A 17717-nucleotide genomic window follows, 5' to 3' on the forward strand; every position below is an offset into this window, starting at 1 on the left:
TTTCACACATACTCGATTCTGTAGGCCACCTAACCGAACTCGTCACATACATTCGAGTGCTAAGGTTCCGAGCAGTCTCCTTAGCAATCTCGTCTGCGAACGCATTACCACGACCAACATCATCCGTCACTTTACGATGCGCACTACACTTAACAATTGCAACCTGTGCAGGCAAAGTTAATGCATCCAAAAGATCGTTCACAAGCTGGCCATGCTGTATTTTCGTGCCATGCGACGTCAGGAAACCACGCTCTCGCCACAACCGTCCAAAACTATGCGCTACACCGAAAGCATACTGACTATCGGTGTACACATTCACACGTTTACCTTTTGCTAATACACATGCTCTAGTAAGAGCAATCAGCTCTGCAGCTTGGGCAGAATTCTGATTCAATCTTGCAGTCTCAACAACAGTATTCAATGTCACCACAGCATAAGCAGTAGTCACATCACCATTCGGCAACTTAAAACATGACCCATCCACATACAGGGTGCCATCCGGGTCTTCCAATGGGGTGTTTTTAAGGTCCACACGACCTTTTGTTTCCTCTTCTGTCCGCAAGTAACAGTCATGTTCTGTTACTGCATCTGACTCTGCACTAATTGGTAACAAAGTTGCCGGATTTAGGACATTACAACGTTTTATCTGAATGTGGCTTGCCAAGAGCGTCAATTCGTACCCAGACAACCTCGCACTCGTCAAGTGCTGAGTTTTCGTACGATTCAAAAGAGTATCGACTGCATGCGGAACCATCACCGTAAGCATATTATCCATGACCAATCCTGCTGATTGTCGGATGGAGACCGCAGCTGCCGCAGTTGCTCTCAAACAGCTCGGCAATGCTCTAGCTACTGGGTCTAAGGTCGAGGAAAAATATGCACATGGACGCTGTTTACCACCAAAAGGTTGCGTTAAGACACTCAAAGCACAACCTTCCCTCTCGTGAACATATAACGTGAACGGTTTACTGTAATCAGGGGTACCTAACACAGGAGCCGAACACAATGAATCACGTAATTCAGAAAAACTTTTCTGACATTCTTCCGTCCATGGTAAAGGAGTCGAAACATCCTTGCACGTAAGAGCCACCAATGGTTTCGCTAGCAATGAAAAATTAGGAATCCACTGCCTACAGTACGACGTGATACCTAGAAAGGCACGCACATCTCTTTGGGTTTGTGGCACAGCCATGCGCGCAATCGCTGCAATTCTCTCTGGGGTCAATCTCCTTCCCTCCTTTGACAATAAGTGACCTAGGTAGGTTACTTCTTGACAACAATATTGGAGTTTAGAAGGTGACACCTTGTGATTTAACTCACAGAGATGTTGCAGCAACGACACTGTAGCGATTTTGCAGATGTCTTGAGTATCAGCAGCCACCAATAAGTCGTCGACGTATTGGATTAAAGCCGCACCAACCGGCAACCTAAACGCATCTAGTTGACCCTTCAAAGCTTGACTGTAAATCGATGGACTTTCACAGTAGCCCTGAGGAGCGCGTTTGAACCGGAAGCTACGTCCACCAAGAGAGAAACCGAAAAGGTCCCTACTCTCTTCGGCAATCGGGATGCTGAAAAATGCATTTTTCAAATCAATCACCGAAAACCATGAAGCAGTAGCTGGAATCAGAGTCAGTAGCGCCGTGATGTCAGGCACAACAGGGAATTGAGGAACCACAATTTTATTTACCTCCCGTAAATCGATAACAAAACGATAAACAGGCGGTTTGGTAGGATCAGTACGTTTAAGAATGGGCAGTACAGGACTATTGCACACGTTTCCCCGAGTTTCTTCAATGACATCTTTCTCGATCAAATCATAGATGATCGTTAACAAAGCTCGTTCACCATCAAGGGAGATACGGTATTGGGGAATACGTGGCAATCGCACATTAGATTTCAACTGAACAACATAAGGGGAGATATCAAGTAGGCCCACATCATTTGGACCCGTCGCCCACAAAGACGCAGGAAGAGAATCCAATTCCGGTGGAAGCTTATCGAGAGACAAGTACATGGGAGAGACTACTCTCTCTCCTAACGTAAGCTTTACACCCGCAGGAGAACAATACAAAGTTGCATACAAGCGTTTCAGCAAATCCAGACCCAAAAGATTTTCGCCACAACCAGTAGACAAAATCAATGGAGCTTCGAGCTCACGAGGCCCAATTTTAAGGGGCAAAGGGCACGAAACTGGATTGCTAACGGGGGCGCCAGAGAATCCAACGGAAACATTTGTTAAGCCAGACAAAGGTGCGCCAGGGAGTTTCGAATGCATGATAGAACTTTTCGCTGCACCAGTGTCCAACAGAAAAGGCTCAACGACGCCCGATGTAGCAACTGCGACGTAAGGCCCTCTCTGATCAACCGGAACTGATACCACTCCCTCTCCTTGTCTTTGGCTGTCCTAGTAATTACTATCGTCAGTTCCCTGATCGACGTAATAATCGTCTACATTATACTGCGCAGATCGTCCTTGCGATGATCCACGTTGATCGAAACAGTTATTAGGATTTGATGAATTGTCAGAACGGTCGTTCTGAGCACCACGACCTCTACCACGCGATGCGTTCTGTGAACCACCACGACCTCCTCTAGACGAAGTACCACTAGTACGGTCATTCAAAGCAGGACAATTGAATTTAATGTGTCCCTCCTGTCTACAATAAGCACATTGATTGTACCCTAACGAAGATCTTTGGAAAGAGGAATCATTACGCGGCTGCGATCGATTCGATTGCGACTGTGATCTATTCTGTTGAGGCGCAGTCTGATTAGAACGCGGCGGATATGCTTGTTGTAACAACACTTTAGTTTTTAGTTCTTTCGTTTTTTTATCAGCACGGTCATTTTCCTCTTTTTCTCTATTTTCGTAATATTGTGCCGTAGCCAATATCTGAGCTGAGGTAGAAACAGCCCACGCACTTTCTGAATTTTTCAATTTATGGCTCAAGTCGGGCAATAAGTTCGACACGAATTTATCTACAAACAACCTCTGTCCACCCTCAGTACCCATATCCTGTCCACTATGATCAACGAATGTTTCCTCGAACCTCGTAAAGAAGTCCGAGACACTCTCATCTTTCTTTTGCTTACAGGCTGACAACTTGTCCCAATTTACCCTCATAGCTGGCATAAGCGTTTTCATTAATGTAATGATTCGCTGGGGAAGAAGTTCAATCAACTGATCGGGTTTAGTAGCAGCCACTTGTCCCGCGTCTGCCGCTGTAATGGCAGCCCAATCACCACCTAATTCATTCGCATGATCTTGGTGACGAATCTTGGCCCATACCGGTTGCGGTACGACATTGCCAAACAACATGTCGATATCGGCCAGATTCATTATCGTAGCGTCTACGAGCTGCGACAATTCCTTGTAATATCCAGCAGGATTTTTGCGAGGATCAGGCAAAGTTTGTTTCACCTGAAGCACTTCCGATCGTTTCCAAGGGAGGTGTATCCACACTCTCTGGAAATGCGCCGCCACTGGAGCATTAGCATTAGTATTATCAGCGGGTACCCAAACCGGCGGAACTTCACGCATAGGATATTGGCCAGACCCATCTCCTTTCTCAATGTCCTCAACGAACAATGCATGAGGAATAGGAGCGGGACGAAGAGATAGCAACCGCTCAATAGCGCGTCGGACATTAGTGTCGACTATCAGTCCAGTTGCGAACTGAAGCCGAAGTTCAGACAGGGCGGACAGCACCTCGTCAGGCGCAAAGGCCACTATCTGATCATGTAAGAACTTGCACATTTCATCAAACACATACCTCTGAGTTGGTATGTTGAATTGATCAAACGTTTCGAGGACAACACGAGGTGGATTTCTAACAGGGTTTATCATCCAACCCATCGCCATATTGTATAGCGCAACACGTTCTCTATTACCAGGAAGCTGGCTACGTCTCTGAGGACCATCAGAACCAGCAGACCCAAAAACAGGTCCGAGCGACTGGAAGAAGTTTGTCGCAAGGGGAGAATTACGATTACGAGTAGAGGGAGAAGAGTAAGACACAGGACTAACAAGAGAAGGAGTAGAAACATTAGCAGCAACAGGGGTTAACAACACAGGAGCAGTAGCGTGAGCAGTAGCGGGAACAGGAGTATGTGGAAGCGGAGGAGCAGTAGGAATAGAACCAGGCAAAGGAGCAGGAACAGTCGGAAGAGCGGGTGCAGGTTGAGGAACTGGTGGAGGAATAACAGGTGGAAGAACAGGTACGGCAGGGACCACAGGAGCTGCGATACCCTGTACGTACGGGGGTGGCGACTTCATAAGATAAGACATTAAAGAATCCTCAACTGCCTCTTCCTTCTTATCCGACTCCGTAGGCAAAGCAGGATAGCATTTATCTATGGACATACGCTGTAATCTCTCAAACACTTCCTTATCCTTATCCTCCTTATCACGCTGAAACTGCTCAGCTTTCTTCACTATAGTAGCAACAGTATCTCGCTGACTACGTTTATTTTGTCTGATCTCTTTCTGTCGAGCTTCTTTGCGCCAGAACCGAAAGGCATCAAACATGGCCGGCCTAGATTTGCGTTCGAACAACTTTATTTCCAAATTATCTAAGATCGACGCTTCGAAGCTACCGTGAGGTGGCCAACGAAGATCGCCGTCTTTCTTTGTATATTTTATCCAATAATCGTTAAAAGCAATCGGGCCTAGCCCATGTTTGCTATATAAATCATAAGTAGGAGTTCCAACCGGAGGTATCGGACACGAGTCCTCCAGCAGGGAATCCGCACCACAAGGTCTAAAGCAACTGAACAAAGTACTACGACCAGGCATCTTGCACACTAGCCGAGTTTCACAAACTTCAAGGGTTACGGGATTTCGGGATTTACCAAGTCCCAGTAAAGAACAAAACCCTCGGTCTTTGGCGGCTGCAGTCGTCAAACAAATACAACCACAACAAAGTACGCTAGCAAAGTGTCACCGACAAAAACACTCACACAGCGTGTACAACAAAGACACCCGCTAAAGTGTCTACAACAAAAACACTCGCTAAAGTGTTTACAACCAAGAACTCTGGGAGCGACCCACAAATACTTAACTCAAAGATCAATGGCGTCCTCAGGAAGGCCCGTCAATCGTCTCGCTATACCAAGGTCTACGCCAGGCGCCAAAACAGGTCTACAGTCAGGGCAGCAGTCCGTCGCAGCCGTTAGGAGGCGGGAATCTTCGCGGGAAAAGTCTTCGGGCCACTTATTTCGACAACAAGATCGATGAAGCGGGGTGCACCTTCCCTCGGAGATTTCACACGAAGTTCCTCACGATCGTCGGGCTTGGACCGGTACCACTGATGAAGCCCCACGTTGGGCGCCAACTGAAGGACTGGGTTCTTTTGGACCCAGCGGTGCCAGGGCACAACACCTGAAACCTTCGTGGGTAACCTGCTCCGGCGTACAAGTCACAGAGACACGGGACACTTCCTTCGGCGTCAAAGAGTCAAGGTTTATTTACTGCAGGGAACACAGAAGTCACAGGAAGTACATCGAGTGTAGTTCGGGGAGACTGCTTCAAATTGTATTTGTGGATCGCTCCTTTTATACAGTTTTTACCCATAGGATAACATGATACACAATAGTTTACAACCTGGTTCCCACAAGTCGCTCTCAGAGGGGTCGCTTTGGTCACTTTGAAACACACAAGGTCCGGAACATAAGTGCGGAAACATTTGGCGGTTCCCAACTGTAAAAACCCATCTTCCCACCATTAGCAAATTCCAATCAGCAGTAAAGTAGATCGAAATAGGAACGAAGACAGGTGCAGAGGAAGACGGAGACAGTAGGGAGATCGGAAAGGGTGTAAAAGGGGAGTGTCGAGAAGCACGAGATACAGGCATCAAAGGGACGTGCCTAATGAGATGCACGGCTGAGACAATAAGCCCGTGCGGCAAGATGAGCCTCGAGCGGCGTCATCTGCCTTACAGCAGCAACCCCCTCGTCATAAAGACACTTTCAAAGAACATGTGTCTTCCGCAAATATCTTGGGAATCCCAGGGTCGCGAAGCGGACAGCGTCCGTTCGCTGGCTACTTGAGGGCAAGAGACAAAATGGATGCCGTATCTAAGATGGAACCCGTGGGTACAGATGAAAAACCCACGTAACAAACGAACGGTTTAAGTTAGCACAGCGAAACTGCGCACACTTACTAAACTCGTCATTTGCGGTTCATAGATACTAGACTCGACCATATCCGTGCGAGTCGAAAACACCACTTACAATTGTCACGGAACCTCAATGTTCCTGGGGCCTTCAAGGGTCCAGTCGTGTTCCGGGGCTTCAAGGGCCCTGTCATGTTCCGGGGGCTTCAAGGGTCCTGTCATGTTCCGGGGGGCTTCAAGGGTCCTGTCATGTTCCTGGGTGCTTCAAGGGTCCCGTCATGTTCCGGGGGCTTCAAGGGTCCTGTCATGTTCCGGGGGGCTTCAAGGGTCCAGTCATGTTCCTGGGGTCTTCAAGGGTCCAGTCATGTTCCTGGGTGCTTCAAGGGTCCAGTCATGTTCCTGGGTGCTTCAAGGGTCCAGTCATGTTCCGGGGGCTTCAAGGGTCCTGTCATGTTCCGGGGGGCTTCAAGGGTCCAGTCATGTTCCTGGGGTCTTCAAGGGTCCAGTCATGTTCCTGGGTGCTTCAAGGGTCCAGTCATGTTCCGGGGGCTTCAAGGGTCCAGTCATGTTCCTGGGGGCTTCAAGGGTCCTGTCATGTTCGGGGGGCTTCAAGGGTCCAGTCATGTTCCTGGGGTCTTCAAGGGCCCAGTCATGTTCCTGGGGCCTTCAAGGGTCCTGTCATGTTCCGGGGGCTTCTAGGGTCCTGTCATGTTCCGGGGGGCTTCAAGGGTCCAGTCATATTCCTCAGGGCTTCAAGGGTCCAGTCATGTTCCTGGGTGCTTCAAGGGTCCAGTCATGTTCCGGGGGCTTCAAGGGTCCTGTCATGTTCCTAGGGGGCTTCAAGGGTCCTGTCATGTTCCGGGGGGCTTCAAGGGTCCTGCCATGTTCCTCGGTGCTTCAAGGGTCCAGTTATGTTCCTGGGGGCTTCAAGGGTCCTGTCATGTTCCCGGAGTCTTTAAGGGTCCTGTCATGTTCCTGGGTGCTTCAAAGATCCAGTCATGTTCCGGGAAGCTTCAATGGTCCAGTCATGTTCCAGGGGGCTTAGAGGGTCCAGTCATATTCTGGGGGCTTCAAGGGTCCAGTCATGCTCCGGGGGGCTTCAAGGGTCTAGTCATGTTCCGGGGGGATTCAAGGGTCCAGTCATGTTCCAGGGGACTTCAAGGGTCCAGTCATGTTCCTGGGTGCTTCAAGGGTCCAATCATGTTCCAGGGGGCTTCAAGGGTTCAGTCATGTTCTTGGGGTCTTCAAGGGCCCAGTCATGTTCACGGGGACTTTGTGCTCCTGTGCAGGCACTGCATTGATTTCTCTGAATAGTTGTTTCTGCATGGACGACTCTCCCAGTAGGAGCCAGACCTCCCTTTATGAGTCAAACAGGTCTTGTGTGAACACAGGCTCTGGCCCGCTCTCCTGTAACCAGGGCCAGTGTGAATATGTTGCAGGAGAGGGCCGAAATATGCCTCACATGCTTTCCTAATGCAGCCAGTAAGGGCATTATGGGGATAATGTGTCACATTTTGCAATAGTATTGCTTCATTATTTTGTCATTTTTAAACTTGTTAGCTCTGTCTGGGCATTGGTTGCACCTCATTAGTACCAGTTTAATACCCAAATATAGCTATAAGCAGCAGAAAGTTGTTAGAAATGGTGATTTTCGGTTGGTTAAGGCTGCGCCAAAGCCAGGCAGGAACCACCATTCTACGTCAGTGCAAGGAAGTCACCCGCCAAGATAACCCCTGCTCACCCTATTGGTAGCTTGGCACGAGCAGTCAGGCTTATCTCAGAGGCGATGTGTAAATCTTTTGCGCGCGCACCCAGCAACAACACCCAAGGCCCACCACAAAGGAAACTCCACACAAGGTTGTATATAAAAATAGCCTTTGTATTATACCAAACACATTACATCGCCATCATCTACAGAAACACCATCAGCATCACGGCCAGCACCGAAGACGCCACCCCACCACTGAACTCCTACACTTCCAGATCCACACCAACCCTCAGTCCACCCTCAGTGGAACACTCATCTACCGACCCCGGGCCCACGCACACAATTCAGCGGGACCATCACCGACCTCATCAGCCCGCACGCCTTAACCTCATCAGAGTACATTCTCATAGGGAACCTCAACTTCCACCTAGAAAACAACAACAACAACACCACCTCCACCCTACTCGACAACCTCGCCAGCCTCGGACTCAAGCAACTGGTGAACTTTCCCACGCAGCGCACCGGCCACACCCTCGACGCCATCTTATCAGCGAGCCACCACATCGCCTTCAACCACGCCGCAGGACTACACTGGACCGACCACAGCTGCATACACTTCACATTCAAGAGGACAACATCACACCAGCACATGCTTCGGATCCCCCGCAGATGCTGGAGCAAAATCACCACGGACCAACTCACTGCATCTCTCAGCCAGAACCCACCCGCCGACACCAACGCACCCGACAACAGCAGCGCTGCACTCAACCTCACACACTGGATCACCAACTGCGCAGACGACCTCGCCCCACTGAAGAGCGACATCAACAAGACCTCCATCAGAAAACCCTCATGGTTCACAGACGCCCTCAAAGCTGCAAAGAAATCCTGCCGTAATCTCGAAAAGACGTGGCGAAAAGAACGAACTCCGGAAAACATGACTGCCCTCAAAACCGCCACCCGCGAATATCATCCACAGATCCGGAACACCACACCAACAACAGCAAGGAACTCTTCAGCATCGTCAAAGAGTTCTCCAACCCCAACGCCAGTAACAACGACATTGCCCACGAATATCATCCGCAGATCCGGAACACCACACCCACAACAGCAAGGAACTCTTCAGCATCGTCAAAGAGTTCTCCAACCCCAACGCCAGTAACAACGGCATTGCCCAGGCGCAAGACCTCTGCAACTCCCTCGCAACCTTCTTCCACCGCAAGATCGCAGACATACACGACAGCTTCGGACCCCAACCTCCACCTTCGAACACCAGCCCAGCGACCCCCACCACCACCATCAACTCCTGGACTCCCATCAGCAGCGAAGACACCATCCACACCATGAACACCATCCACTCCGGCTCCCCCTCCGACCCCTGCCCTCATCACATCTTCAACAAGGCCGACACCATCATCACCCCCCCCCCACCTAGGGAACATCATCAACAGCTCCTTCGCATCAGCTACCTTCCCTGAGAGCTGGAAGCACGCTGAGATTAACACCCTCCTGAAAAAACCCACCGCAGACCCCAGGGACCTCAAGAAATTCAGGCCCATCTCACTCCTTCCGTTCCGGGCGAAAGTCATCGAGAATACCGGCAACAAACAACTGACTACCTTCCTCGAGGAAAACAACATACTCGACCCGTCCCAGTCCGGATTCCGGGCAAACCACAGCACCGAGACGGCCCTCATCGACAGAAATCATCTGCGGCATACCCCAAGGTTCCTCACTCAGCCCTACACTTTTCAACATCTACATGAGCCCCCTCACCACCATCGCACGGAACAACCTGAGATTAACACCCTCCTGAAAAAACCCACCGCAGACCCCAGGGACCTCAAGAAATTCCGGCCCATCTCACTCCTTCCGTTCCGGGCGAAAGTCATCGAGAATAACGGCAACAAACAACTGACTACCTTCCTCGAGGAAAACAACGTACTCGACCCCTCCCAGTCCGGATTCCGGGCAAACCACAGCACCGAGACGGCCCTCATCGACAGAAATCATCTGCGGCATACCCCAAGGTTCCTCACTCAGCCCTACACTTTTCAACATCTACATGAGCCCCCTCGCCACCATCGCACGGAAACACAACATCAACATCACCTCCTACGCCAACGACACCCAGCTGATACTCTCCCTCACTAAGGACCCAGCCACCGCCAAATCAAACTTCCAGGAAGGAATGAAAGAAGTAGCAGACTGGATGAAGCACAGCCGTCTCAAACTCAACTCTGACAAGATGGAGGTCCTCATCCTCGGGCCATCCCCCTCGGCTTGATACGACTCCTGGTGGCCCCCGGCGCTGGGCACCGCACCGACACCCACAGACCATGCACGCAACCTGGGCTTCATCCTAGACTCCTCGCTCACAATGACCAAACAAGTCAATGGCGTCTCATCCTCATGCTTCAACACCCTACGCATGCTCCGGAAGATCTTCCGATGTATCCCCGCCAAAACCAGAAAAACAGTCACCCAGGACCTCGTCACCAGCCGATTGGACTACGGTAACGCCCTCTACGCAGGAACAACCGCCAAACTCCAGAACCGCCTCAGCGCATACAAAACGCCTCCGCACGACTCATCCTCAACATTCCCGACGCAACCACATCTCTACACACCTGAGAAATCTCTACTGGCTCCTGGTCAGCAAAAGGATCACGTTCAGACTGCTCACCCATGCACACAAAGCAGTCCACAACTTGGGACCTGAATACCGCAACAACCGACTCACGTTCTACACCTCCACTCGCCAGCTGCGGTCCACCAACCTCACCCTCGCCATCGCCCCACAGATCCGCAGAGCCACCACTGGAGGAAGATCCTTCTCCTACCTCGCAGCAAAGACCTGGAACTCCCTCCCCACTCACCTCCGACTGACCCAGGACCACCACAGCTTCAGGAAGCACCTTAAGACCTGGCTCTTCGAGCAGAAGCAGCACCCCCTCCCCCAGCGCCTTGAGACCCTCACGGGTGATTAGCGCGCTCTACAAACTCTATGACTGATTGATTGATTGATTGATTGATTAGATAATAAACACACACTTTACAATGTGCCACTGGCACGGGCAGAATTTACAGGGGATTATGTACTCAGGACAGGGCCACGTGGGCCACTGTCAGGAATAAGCACTTTTTAGAACTAGCACTTGATAGAATTAGCACTTTGTAGGAATAACGCTTAGCACAAAGAACATATAATAACTGTAGCACCAAATAGCAAATGTAGCACTCAACCAGTAACCAGGTAAAAAGTATGTACCACCTAAGCAATCCTAAACACCTTAGGTAAATATCAAGCAGGGAACCATGAACTCACTAGCATAAGCTATACTAGGAAAAACAACCTCCTAAGCTTAACCCCTTTAGTGCTGCGAACGTCCAACAGTCGTCGCGTGCACTACCTCGCTAGTGCTGCACACGACCGTTGGATGTCCGAATCCCGTTAGCGCAATCGAACGTCCGCACTGGGGCGGAATGTTCGACGCGCTAAACGGGTTAAAAGTACATTCAGAGGTATAGGCATAAAGCATTACACATGATGTAGAAATCACATTAGGCAAGTAATCACATTTGCGCAAAATATCACATAGGGCATGAACACGTACCCCACACAAAAGCACAACACTTGAAACTGTCCCCCAGGCCAACTTGGCCTCTCAGGGGCTGAAACGCCCTGTGTCTAAAATGTCAAGGCAGGGTGCGCAGGCAGCCACAGAAATGTGCCAGAGGGACAAGCCTAAATGTAGCAGCTGCCCACTAAGTGCTGGGCAGCTGGGGAACCAGAGCCTGGCACCAGTGTGCCTCCTGGCTCTCCTCTGGGCTCCAAATAAACAAAATAGGGCCAAAACAACGTGGGAGCCTCGTGGGCTCGAGAGAACTGTGTGCCCGGGAGCCTCGTGGGCTCTGAAGAAACAACAGGGGCCTCAGGAGCCTTGTGGCTCTAAATAAGCAAATGCCGCCGTCGTTGGAGCCTCTAGTGGGCTCAAAATAATTGCTGCCCACCTGGGGGAGCAGCCCACTGCCAACCGTGGCCGCTCTACCCTCAGGAATGCCCCCAAGTGTGGAGATTAACGTTGGATCAGCCCGCTGCCTCTCGGGGCCGCACTATCACCAAAGAAAATGACCCCAGCTCTGGGTCTTCCGCCAAGACTGTGTGGCCCAACACGATGACAACACCCGCAGGAGGGGAGGGACGGACACCGGCAATGTGCCCCGATGCCCTCCTCTCCCACAATGAACACTGGGGCCCCAAGGGGCTCTCTTACTTACCCGGTCCTGCTCCTGGGCTGTGGGTGTCCTCACTAGTGGTGGGCGGGGCTCTCTGCACTTTGGGACCTCACTGGTGGCGGGCGGGGAGCACTGCCGGTCTCCCTCTCCACACGGGGGACCGGCGATGTGCGGCACGGCTCCCTAGGCACACGCAGGAGCGCGGGGTAGGCTCCCGCTCGTTTCCTGCTTCCTCCGCAGCAATTCCGAGGTCGGGCCCGCCCGGAGCAGGCGAGCTCTGCCTGGCTTCCGGGTCGAGTTTTATAATCGGGCCGCGGCGGTGAGTTTTCCCCAGCGGAGAATGACAGGTAGGCTCCCTCGGGAATGGCGATATCCACTGGGGTAGGCACCCGCTGTTTTAATTATGCCAACGAGCGGCACAGATGCGAGGTGGGCTCTCACTTGATTAATAGGCCAGAATCCAGGCAAAGTCGCGGGGTAGGCACCCGCGCAAGGATAATATTGAGGAAGGCACAAGAGGGGTAGGCTCCCTCGGAAGACCACATCCCTGGTGGGGTGGGCACCCGCTAGGCGTTTCAACACTGGCACATGGTCCCTGGCGCAGGGTGGGCACCTGCGCCAAAAATAAACAAAGGGGGATCCCCAGGCAGCCTCTCTGCGCTGCAGGCCCCCAGCAGTCCTCCAGGGTCGAGCACAGCGCTCCTCAGGTCAGCAGAGCCCCCTTCTCGGATGAAAAGTAAAGAGCTCCCAGGCGCTATAGGCAAAAGAAGTCCAGGGAAAGTCCTTTTTAGACTGCAGGGAAAGGGGGGGGAAGGCTGGCCCCGGGGGCCAGTTCACAGGGCCCTCCAGGCAGGGAGGCAGTCCCCAGTGGTGGTCCTCCTGGCGCCCAGCAGCAGCACGCCCCCCTCAAGTTAAGATCAGGAAGAGAACTTTGTAAGGGGTCACAGTCCCTTTTTATACACCTAACTCCTTTGTCTCAGGGTGCAGGGTGTGGGAAGACCAGTCGCAGCTGGTTTTGGAGCACTCTGATGTGCTCAGCCCCTCTCACCATTCACTGGCCATGCTAGGGTCATCAGTCGCACCACAGGGGGCGGAGCCAGCATTGTGTGGGGAAAGCCCAGCCCTATTCAGGTCCCAGGTGCAGTCCTCCCACCCATCTTGCTGTCAATTTCCCTATTCACCACCGGGCAGACGCATCCTGACTCCTGGAGCCAGGTTCACCAGACAACTCCAGCCAATCACAAGCCAGACAGTCATTTTACATTTATGACACACATATGCCAACTTCTAGAAGTGGCACTTTCACACTAGGCACATTAAGGCCGCACACATCATCGCGCAGCATTTAATTGCACGAGTCCGCACATACCAAACTCGACCCTGCACTCCCCACACATCAGGAACTACCAGGGACACATGCATTCCCCATGCATTCCTATGGGCGGGCAGGCCAAACTCACTACACGCAAGCACTTTACCCTGGGACACATTGATAAAGTGCGCAGAAGCCAAAAATAACTAACACCAGGTCACAATTAAAAGCAAAAAGTTTAGGGGTGAACCTGCCAGAAGGGCTAAGTCCAACAAAAGGTCACAGTCAGCCTTTGCAAAGAGCCTTCACTGCATGGCAACACGTGTCACTGCATTTTTAGCAACTTTTGAACCATTTCCGTTAGTAACATTATTTTGGGTTAGAATCTGCAGGATCTGGCAGATGATGGATTATGTGAGAAATGCGACAAATCTATAACTATGCAAAATTAAAAGCGGGCGCCCAAATGCATAATTCCAGTGGCCCTGCCTGTAAATCTGTCAACAGTTCTATGTTTCAGTAGTGATGTCATCTCATTCAATACTTATATAGCTGCTGGAGACGGGTAATTGTTGTCCCCTTCATCACCCTATTATGGACCGGAACCGGAAGTATAAAACAATCGTGGGGCACAGACTTGAGAGGGCGAATGACATCACACTCATTCACCCCACTGAGTGCACGTGTCAGGGTGGGCTGCTGGGGAAGGAATTCTTGTGTCATTAGTGCCTCTGTCATGCAATGATGGAAGTGTAATATTTGTACTTTATGTTGATGCTTGTGAAGGATAAATCTTTTGTTGTTAAAAGTAGATAATGACGCAAAACTATTAAAGAAAGCTTTTTTTATAAAATAATTCCTATCCTAGCGGACAGCTGCTGAAGTCCTCAACTTAGATTTGTGGCCAATAAATGTCTGGTCAAACCAGAGCAGCAGATAAAGTCAGCAGCAGGACAGACTGACGAGGCAAGAACTGCATTTATCATTCAGGTGTTTTTATGACAACCTCATCATTTTATTATTTCCTGTTTAATTGCCCTCCATTAAATCAGCTTGATGAATGGGGTTCTTACACCAGATATCAGACAGATAACTGGTTTGATTTCACCAGGAAGCTTATTAGTGCCACCGCAGCGCTCAGAAGCCTGCCCTCCTCGACATAGCGGAGACCCTTTTCGCACGGAAAGCTAGGGGGAGCGTGTAAGCTCTAAATGCTGGGTAAGGGCTGAAGACGGTGGGTGGACACTTGCCTACATTTTGATACGTCCAGGGGACCATATCACACAATGGTGCCTCAAGAATCGCTTCTGAGCTACTGTAGGGCCCACGTTTTGGTTCTTTTTTGTGTCTCCTTTTTGTTCTCTACATACAGCATGACCTCAAGACCCATTTTGGGCATGAGGAATGTCCAGAACTTGCTTAGTCCTATATGGCAGAAACATGTTGACCATACCATAGGACAATGTTTATATTGCTTTTTTAATCCTATCCACTAGGGGCGCCAGAATAAAGCTTTGTCTCCCACCAGGAGATCATTTTAATACACTTCTTTCTTTGCACTCTGTCCCTCACTCAACCCACATAGGAAGTAGTACATATTGTGCTGTAGTCAAGTCAAGTCAAGTCATAAAATTTGTAAAGCGCACTACATACCCAGAGGGTTTCAAGGCGCTTAGGAAGGGGAGGAGGGTTATTTGTCAAATATCCACGTTTTAAGCTGCTTTCTGAACGCTAGGTGGTTCTGGGTGAGGCGAAGGTTTGCGGGGAGTGAGTTCCATGTTTTAGCAGCCAGGTATGAAAAGGATCTGCCTCCCATGGTGGTCTTGTTGATGCGAGGTACAGTGGCGAGGGCTTGGTCGGAAGAACGTAGTTGGCGGGAGGGGGTGTAGAAGGACAGTCGAGAGTTGAGGCAATCTGGTCCGATGTCGTAAAGTGATTTGTGTGCGTGGGTGAGCAGTCGGAAAGTGATCCTCTTATTGACGGGTAGCCAGTGGAGGTCTTTGAGGTGACCAGAGATGTGTTCGTTGCGTGGGATGTCTAATATGAGCCTGGCTGAGGCGTTTTGGATTCGTTGGAGTTTCTTCTGGAGTTTAGCGGTGGTACCTGCGTAGAGGGTGTTTCCGTAGTCCAGTCGGCTCGTGACCAGAGCGTGGGTGACTGTTTTCCTTGTTTCGGAGGGGATCCAGCGAAATGTTTTTCTGAGCATGCGAAGAATGTTGAAGCAGGAAGAGGATACGGCGCTGACTTGTTTGTTCATTGAGAGTGAAGAATCCAGGATGACGCCAAGGTTCCGTGCGTGGTCTGTCGGGATGGGTGCTTTTCCGAGGGCTTCCGGCCACCAGGAGTCGTCCCAAGCAGAGGGGGATGTGCCTAGGATGAGGACTTCTGTTTTGTCTGAGTTCAGTTTCAGACGGCTTTGTTTCATCCATTCGGCGACTTCTTTCATTCCTTCGTGCAGGTTAGTTTTGCCGGTGCTGGGGTCATTGGTGAGAGAAAGGATCAGTTGAGTGTCGTCCGCGTAAGAGATGATGTTGAGGTTGTGTTGGCGTGCGATGGCCGCGAGGGGGCTCATGTATACGTTGAAGAGGGTGGGACTGAGTGAGGATCCTTGAGGTATGCCGCAGATGACTTCAGAGGCCTCGGACTTGAATGGAGGAAGGCGGACTCTCTGGGTTCTTCCGGTGAGGAACGAGGTGATCCATTCCAGTGCTTTTCCTTGGATTCCGATGTTATTGAGGCGTTGTAGAAGGGTGCTGTGGCAGACTGTATCGAATGCTGCAGAAAGGTCGAGGAGGATGAGGGCGACTGTGTCTCCATTGTCTAGTAGAGTTCGAATGTCATCTGTTGCTGCGATGAGGGCGGTCTCAGTACTATGTTTTGCTCGGAAGCCAGATTGTGAGGGGTCGAGGGATTTGTTGGCTTCGAGGAAGGCGGCGAGCTGGTAGTTGACGGCTTTCTCGATGACTTTGGCCGGGAATGGAAGAAGTGAGATGGGGCGGTAATTTTTGAGTTCGGTGGGGTCCGCTGTTGGTTTTTTCAGAAGGGCGGTGAGTTCAGCGTGTTTCCAGTCTTCTGGGAAGGGAGCGGAGGTGAAGGAGCAGTTGATGACGTCTCGGAGGTGCGGTGCTATGACGGAGTCTGCTTTGTTGAAGATGTGGTGAGGACATGGGTCTGTGGGGGATCCTGAGTGGATGGAGTTCATCAGGCGGATGGTGTCCTCAGTGGAGATTGGCTTCCAGTCGTTAAGGGTGTTCACGGGGGGAGGATGGACAGCAGACGGCAGGGTGGGTTGGTTTCCGGGTTGGTTGTCAAAGCTGTTGTGGATGTCTGCAATCTTGTTGTGGAAAAAAGAGGCTAGGGAGTCGCATAGGGTTTGAGAGGGGGTGATGTCGTTGGAGTTGGCAGAGGGATTGGAAAATTCCTTGACGATGTTGAAAAGTTCCTTGCTGTTGTGAGCGTTGTTGTCGAGTTGATCCTTGAATGCTGCTTTCTTGGCTTTTCGGATTAGTTGGTGGTGAGTGCGGGTGGCGTTTTTGAAGGCGTCCTTGGTGCTGGTGGTTGGGTCTTTTTTCCAGGCCTTTTCAAGGGAGCGGCAGAGTTTCTTGGACTTCTTGAGATCATCGTTGAACCATGAGGCCTTCTTGCTGCCAGGTTTGTTTTGACGTTTTTTCAGTGGTGCTAAGGTGTCAGCGGTGTTGGATAACCATAGGGTGAGGTTAGCGGCGGCTTCGTTAGCGTTGGAAGAGGGGGCTGGGGTGTGTTGAAGGAGCGATGCGGAGATTTGGTCCGTGGTGATTTTGTTCCAGTTCCTTTTCAAGGTAGGTTGGAGGTGGATGCTGGGTTTTGGTTTGTTGTAGGTGAAGTGAACGCAGCTGTGGTCGGTCCAGATGAGGTCCGTAGTGTGGCTGAAGGAGACATGGTTGCTGGAGGTGAAGATGGGGTCGAGTGTGTGGCCTGCGATGTGGGTTGGGGAAGTGACTAGTTGTTTAAGTCCGAGGTTGGTGAGGTTGTCCACGAGGGTGGCGGTGTTGCGGTCGTTGATCTTATCGAGGTGAAAGTTGAGGTCTCCCAGAAGGATGTAGTCTTTGGAGGTGAGCGCGTGTGGAGTGATGAAGTCCGTGATGTCTTCACTGAATTTTGCGCGGGGTCCTGGTGGTCTGTAGAGGAGGGTGCCTCTGAGTGTGGTCTTGGGGTCGATGTGGATCTGGAAGTGAAGGTGTTCGGAGTTGGCGAGGTTGGCGTCAGAGCTGGTTGAGATGCGGATAGATTTCTTATGGACTATAGCGATTCCTCCTCCTGTGTGGCTGGTGCGGTCCTTGCGTGTGATCTTATATTCATCAGG

Source organism: Lissotriton vulgaris, chromosome 3_1, assembly GCF_964263255.1.
Source record: "Lissotriton vulgaris chromosome 3_1, aLisVul1.2, whole genome shotgun sequence".
In the NCBI taxonomy this organism is placed as follows: domain Eukaryota; kingdom Metazoa; phylum Chordata; class Amphibia; order Caudata; family Salamandridae; genus Lissotriton; species Lissotriton vulgaris.